Source organism: Sesamum indicum, linkage group LG11 (genome assembly GCF_000512975.1).
Source record: "Sesamum indicum cultivar Zhongzhi No. 13 linkage group LG11, S_indicum_v1.0, whole genome shotgun sequence".
In the NCBI taxonomy this organism is placed as follows: Eukaryota; Viridiplantae; Streptophyta; class Magnoliopsida; order Lamiales; family Pedaliaceae; genus Sesamum; species Sesamum indicum.
Genome location: NC_026155.1, coordinates 3679429 through 3686814, shown reverse-complemented (window position 1 = coordinate 3686814; position 7386 = coordinate 3679429). Strand labels below are relative to the sequence as shown.

Genomic DNA, 7386 nt, shown 5'->3' with positions numbered 1-7386 from the left:
AGAATAAGCAGGGAAATCACTGCCGCGAGCCCGACGGCGTGGTGATGCTTTTGAGATTGTGATTTCTCCATGTTCTAATTCAAAATTGATGTAATTTTTTCATTAGCCAAAAGAAATATATACTATATAGAATCCATGGGTGCGGAAATATTATTCCCAACTTAAAATGAAGTTGCCAATTATCAAGAAAGTCGAGGAGCACGTAGGCCGACGGACGACGGCGTCCACCATGTTGAGATGCTTGTTTGCTCTTGATCATTTTTTAGTTTACCTGTTGGCCATGTTTTTCACGACCTGACCACGTAAAAAATGCCAGATATGCACCATATTGTACGGTCAGCCATGCTTTCTAGCACCATTAGTTTTAAACTCGATTTTAACAATTAGACAAAAATACTTAATAATTTGTAAAATAAAAGACCAAAATCATATTTCAAAAATATAGGAAGCTAAATCAGTCTAGTGGTAAAATATAGGGACCAAAAGTATATTAATCCTTTTTTTATATATAAATTAAAAATACAAAAAATTTTCACTTATAGGAGATAAAGTATATAATAAGATCTACTATTAATAAGGCATAATATAATATTTTTACAGTGGAGATCCGATTGATATAAATTTTTGGGGTTGTATTGATTTCACAACACATGTAATAATTTTGGTCATGGGATTTGTATAGGGAAAATAACTTGCAAAGACTGTATGACTTCAAAATCAGGCAAGTTGAGCGGCGGCAGAGAGAAGTGGCCGTACGTAGAGCTGCCCCTTCTCATCTCCTGCATGTCAGAAGTGCCGCCACCGTGTTCCGGAATATTCCCTCTCCGGGCACCGCCTGATGATCCCTTTCGGCGTATTCGGGAGGGGCGGATTCCGACGGCGGCAGCATGGAGTTGATGGTGGTTTCGCACTCCTTGATGAGCTTCGAGATTAGATCCGTCGTGAAAAATGGCTGTTCCAAGACTTTCTGGATGAATGGCAGCCGCAGAACTCCGCCTGTTCTCTTGTCGTACTTCTTGAGGATTTTGGCCAACCCTGAAATTTCTTAGGGTATTTTAGTCAGTTCCTGACCTTCGTGGCTACTTTTATCATTATTATTATTATTATTTTCTAATAAACTGGAAAAATGATTTAGGCACAATTTGACCTGAAGCGATTATACCATGTGAAGTCGAAACGAAGGTTTGTTCAGTTGTACGACCAAACAGGACGTAATTGAGAGTATATTAATTTATGCAAGTAATTCATTAGATCAGAATAACTTTTTAGAAAATTAATTTTTACTTTAAATTCATGACAAAGGGACTCATTTTACCAATATGCCCATTGGTAGGTAAAAAGATGTAAAAAAAAAAAAAGTATGATATTTTGTCTCATCTGAATGTAATATTGGTGAAGGCATCATCTTTGAGTTGTACCCAAAAGTGTTCTATAAATTTCCCGTTAGTTATTTTATAATGTAATTTTTCAAAATGTTCACTGTATAAATAACAAGACATCCATCCTTAAAAAACCAAAAAAAAAAGGGACATCTATCCTTTTCAAATGTATTCAAATAAAAATTAATTATTTTATAATTATATTATACAAAAATCACATTTTTCGTTGGTGGAATTTAATTTTACCATGATCTTGATATATGTGAAGAATTTTAAAAAATTGAATAACAGAGAAGAGAAGAAAATAAAAGTACCTGTGTAGTTAATATTGCTGTAATTCATGAGAAGGACCATTTCACCATGGAAATTGACAATGACTTTTCTAATCTTTGCCATCTCCTCTTTGTATTCCATCTCTGATGGCTGACTCCCATTTGGCCCCCATTTATCTATCACTTCTTCCATTTTCTGTTGCAATTCCTGCACCCCATGTTCGTCACAACATAAACATTTTAATCTATGTAGTAATTTGTGACTAATTAGTAGGAAATATTTGTGTAATAATTTATATTTTTTGTTTCAACAAGTGATATTTTATGAAAGAAGAAAATGTTAACTTCAATTAGTATGAAAGGAGAGAAATCTCAACTAGGCCAACAAAAAAATTCGATTAACAAGCTCATATTTATCTATCTATCTATATATAGCAGAACAAAATTTGACCAATTTAGTTCAATTTTGACCAAATACTAATTTTTGGCGTTTTTGAATTTTTTAGTTAGAAACATCATCTACTCAAATATATTAAATATTTATTTTGCATTTATCCAAAATCTTATCTCCAGGATTATAATTGAATTTTTTAATTGTCAAAATGGTTAGAAACATGATCTATTTTAAATATCTTAATTATTTATTTTGTATTTATCCGAATTCTTATCTTCAATATTATAACAAAATTTTTAATTATCAATAAAATATTGATTAGAAACACCACCTATTTTAAATAGATTAGATATTTATTTTGCATTTATGAAATTTTATCTTCAAGATTATAATTGAATCTTTTAATTGACAAGAAAAAATCTTATTTTTTAGAAATATCATATATGTTAAAATATATTAAATATTTATTTTATATATATATCTCAATTTTATCTCCAACGCTAAAATTCTAATTGAATTTGTATTTATGTTTTATAATTTTATATGTTAATATTAAGTTTTATTTTATATTATTCAATACATATCTATTTTATATGAGTTTATTTTAATAATTAAATTATATTTATAAACTCTAAAATATTCAAAGCAAATCAAAAAAATTTCAAATATATATTATTTGTGTGTATCCAAATCAAAATTTTCGGCTACTAATGATAGTGACTTTCATCATATTTGTATTTAAATATCTCTGTATCTCTTTATTTATTCAATAGGCTCAATAATAAATATTTTATTCTCAATTAAACGATTTCAAAACTTAACACTCTCTACACTTATTCGTCATTACTCTTCTATGGTGGAAGTGATGTCTTATATTTTCTCATGATATTATTTTAATTTATTTTGTTAATGATCATTGAAGTTATATAATTAATAAGTTCCATCTCTTAATAAGTTATATGATTTTAGTTTTTATATCTTTTTTTTAATGAGGCATGAAAGCTATTGAATTAGCAATCTCTATCCTTTTCTTATGTTTTTCGATTAAATTTTAGAACTTATTTGTATAATTCTAGTTTACTTGTCGTTTAGTGTTATTTTACATTTACTTCGAGTTAATAAGTACATATTTTGCTTTTAAAATTTATTTATATAATTTTGTTGTTCTTTCAGATTTTATATTTTTAATTCTCTTAAAAAAAGATAAACAAATTTAGTTGTTTAGTTCTACTCAAAATACGATTTAATTTTTTATTTTTATTTAAATATTTACCTCTTTATGTTTTTTATAAATTACTTTTTTATATACTATGATTTCATCCATTAAAATTTTATTTTATAGTTGATTTCTTTTGTTCTTTTTTCAGATTTTTTTTATCTATTTTGTTTTTGTTTTGCAACAAAAAGGAATAGATTCATTTATAAATTAGTACTAATAGATACATATTTCGTTTAGTATTAATTTGTATAATTCTACTCAAATTACCAATTCATTTTTTTTCCTGTTTAAATATTTTTATACTCTAATTTTTTAATATATTATAGTTTCATCCATTAAAATTTTATTTTATAGTTTATTTTTTTTGTTCTTTTTTAGATTTTTCTGTTTTATTTTTGTTTTTCAACAAAACAGAACAAATTCATTTAGTACTAACAGGTACATATTTTATTTAATATTTATTTGCATGATTCTACTTAATTTGATATTTATATTTTATTTTATTTAAGTAACTTCCTTTTTTAATATCTTTTATATATATATATATTATAATTACATCTATTAAAATATCTATTTCAAATTTTTTTTTGTATTTTATTTGTCTACAATGATGACTAGATTTATATAGTGTTGATCAACATATATTTTATTTAATATTTATTTGTATAACTCTACTCAAACTATTATTTAATTTTTATTATTGTTTAAATAATTGTCCTTTGTATTTTTTATAAACCATTTTTTTATATATTAAATTTTTATTTTATAGTTTAACTAGTTTTGTTTTTTTTTTTCAGATTTTTTGTCTGTTTTGTTTTCGGTTTACAACAAAAAAGAGCAAATTCATTTAGTGCTAATAGATACGTATTTCATTTAGTATTAATTTTTATAATTCTATTGGAACTATCATTTAATTTTTATTTATTTTTTAATATTTACACCTTTGTATTTCTTATACATCATTTTTTTTATATGTATTAGAGGTTCATCCATTAATCTTTTATTTTATAGTTTTAGTTTTTTTGTTCTTTTTCAGTTTTCTTGTCTGTTTTGTTTTTGTTTTGCAACAAAATGGAGCAAATTCATGTAATACTAATAAGTACATACTTTATCTAATACTTATCTGTATGACTCTACTTAATAGTTTCATTTTGTTCTGTTTCATCAAACTTCTTTTTATAGTTATTATTATTATTATTATTATTATTCAGATGATGTTTTACAAGATGGAACGCATCACCAGATTTTAATTTAGATATAATTTGTTTCTAGGACTATTTAAATTTAATTAAACTAAATCTACAATCTCTTGTCTTTAGATGTATAGAATATATGTAATTTATTGTATGTTTACAAAATGTTTATTTAATAAAATCTTAATGAAAGTCATTTTATTCTCTTATAGCCGCTGATAATGTTGTTATATTTATGATTTTATTTAATTTAGCCATTTTATTTTCTCATTTCATGATAATGTACTCCGTATCTTTTCTTATTCAAATTGTTGAAATGATATTGAGATTTTAAAATTATTTTTTATGGTCCATCTTTCTTTATTTTCTTTTTTAGCTTTCAGTTATCTTTCTTATAACTTATTAAGAGTAAGTCTTTATTCTTGCTTTCTATTTTATTTTATTTTTTAAAAATTAAAATCGTTTTAGATTTATGTACTTTAGTATAGATTCTAATGAAGGGTGATTTATAAAAATGATATATTTTTATATTTTTCTATAAAGTTGAATATTTGTATAAAAAGAAAAAGTGATCTATATATTTAATAGAATGCAATAATTTATAAAATGTAATCCTTATAAAATACAAATTTCGGTTTTGTAGAATATATTGTATGTTTAGAAAAATATAATTTTCAATAATAATCAAGATAAATAAAAAATTCAAAACTATTACATTATATCTTAAAAAAATAAAAAATTATATAACTGTGCATAGCATGAGTTCTACGCTAGTCTTATTTATATGATGTCATTTGATTTATTATCACACGCACCTTATATCACGATGACAAACTGATTTTTTACATGCGCATTTGACTTACAGTCAGATAGAAAACTCAATTATGTTGAAAAAAAAAAAAAATACATCACTCTCACTTTGAAGAAACAACAAACCTATCATTTATATGCCCTTTTCTTCTGATGAGTTGATTGATGATTCTTTTGCGACAAATACTATAATCACTTACTATTTGACTTATAATCACACACATATAGTACAATGATAAATTAATCTCTTACCTACATGTCTATTTGACTTAAAGTCACATCACATGTATCTATACAACAGAAAACTCATTAACTTTTTTACCGGACATATTTCTACTAAACTATGATCCTTTTTTAGATTAAAAAGAATGTAAGAAACAGACTAACGTAATGTTAGTCACATGCAGCTATTCAACACAAAAAGGCTTATCATCATATATAAAGTATATGTTCTAACAAACTAATAATGTTTTTCGTATATGAACAGAGTGCATGAACAGAGTGCAAATAAAATCTCATTACGTATCATTCCGACTTAAAGTCGCATGCACCTATGAAAAACAAACAACTTATTATCTACAAAATTTTCTCCCAAATTGTAAGAATAAAGCATGTTGATCACATGTTTGCTTCACTCACAACACGCGCACCTAGTATCGATGAGGTTTTCAGTCTAATGTTAACGGGAGTCTCATGAGCAAATATATAATTATGAGCTTAAATTTCGTCCAGTACGTAGATATTTATCCCCTTTAATTTAGGAAACAAAAGACCACGAAATTAATTGTCTTCACCCACAACTAATTAAGAACTACTAGAAGCAAATTGAGTTATGATCAATGAAAAAGTTCACTGACCTTATGTCGAATAATGAAATCCTCTTCGTTCTCCATGAAGAAGGCATTGAATTTCTCTATCTCATGATTCAAAAGGTAAATGAACTCCGCCTCCGCCACGCCGTCCTCCATGGACCTCCCTAACGTCGCCGCCGTGGAAATCAATTTCACGAGCTTCTTCAGCTCCTTGTACGACAGAAACTTGTCCCGCCACTCCGGCAAACTCTGCTCGATTTGCTGTTTCAATCTCTTCCCAAACTTCATCGCACAGCACCAACACACACGCACACACACTCACCCACACAATCACAGTCACAGAAATGCAAATTGAAATGAAAAAACTGCAACAGAAACGTGAGTGCTGTTGTGTGTGTGAATGAAGGGAATGAATGGGGGGTGGGGGTGGGGGGTAGGGGAGAGTGTGATGTGAAGTGAAGTAGGTGGGGTTTTAATGGGAAAAGATCAGAATATTTGGGCAACATATGCTTGGCGTGATGAAGCGGTTGTTAGAAAAAGGTATAAAAAGCGCCTTTGGAGGAAGAGAAAATTCGCAGCATATTCGCTTTAACTATAGTCGTGTTTCTGACTAACAGCCCCCCACCAATTTGACCTTTTCGCCCCCCCTAATTATTCAAAAACTTTGGAGGAAAAATTAAGTGCAAGCAATTAGTACATATATATATATATATATATCTTTATTTCTTTTAACTAATTAATGTTATTGAAGCATGTGTCAAATTCAATTGTGACGTAGATATAAAAATATTTGGAGGGCAGAAATTTTTTATCTAAATTAAATTTGATCAAATCAAATCAATCACTTAGCAAGTGTGATATATTTTTTAATTGATTGATCACTTTATTATACACTAATCACACGGTAAGTATATTACACTTGTTATATAATTAGTTCAGCCCTGTCGCATCTGATTCGAATAAGAATTTTTCTTGGATGTGTGACGGAAAACTAATCAAGGACAAAAACAAGCGAACGTTTTATGCATGTCTGAATCATGCCAAATGACTGACTCATGTAAAAGCTTAAACCGCACGTCTTGATCTTGTTAAATGACTGACTTTTTCAAAAAGGTTAAACTAATATAAAAATAATATTGCATGTAATCTTTTTTTTTTATTTATAAATGGGGATAATGAGATTTTAAAATAATATTCTTTTTATCTGACTTTCATATTATATTAAATAATTATTTTATTTAAAAATTTAAAATGTTATATAAAAGAGAAATATAAATATGTTTGGGTAATTGTGAGATATGACCTTT

General features: G+C 27.2%; 1 pseudogene; it reads right to left on the bottom strand.

Annotated features, from left to right (window-relative positions):
* Window positions 525-6505, bottom strand: LOC105173305 (annotated as a pseudogene).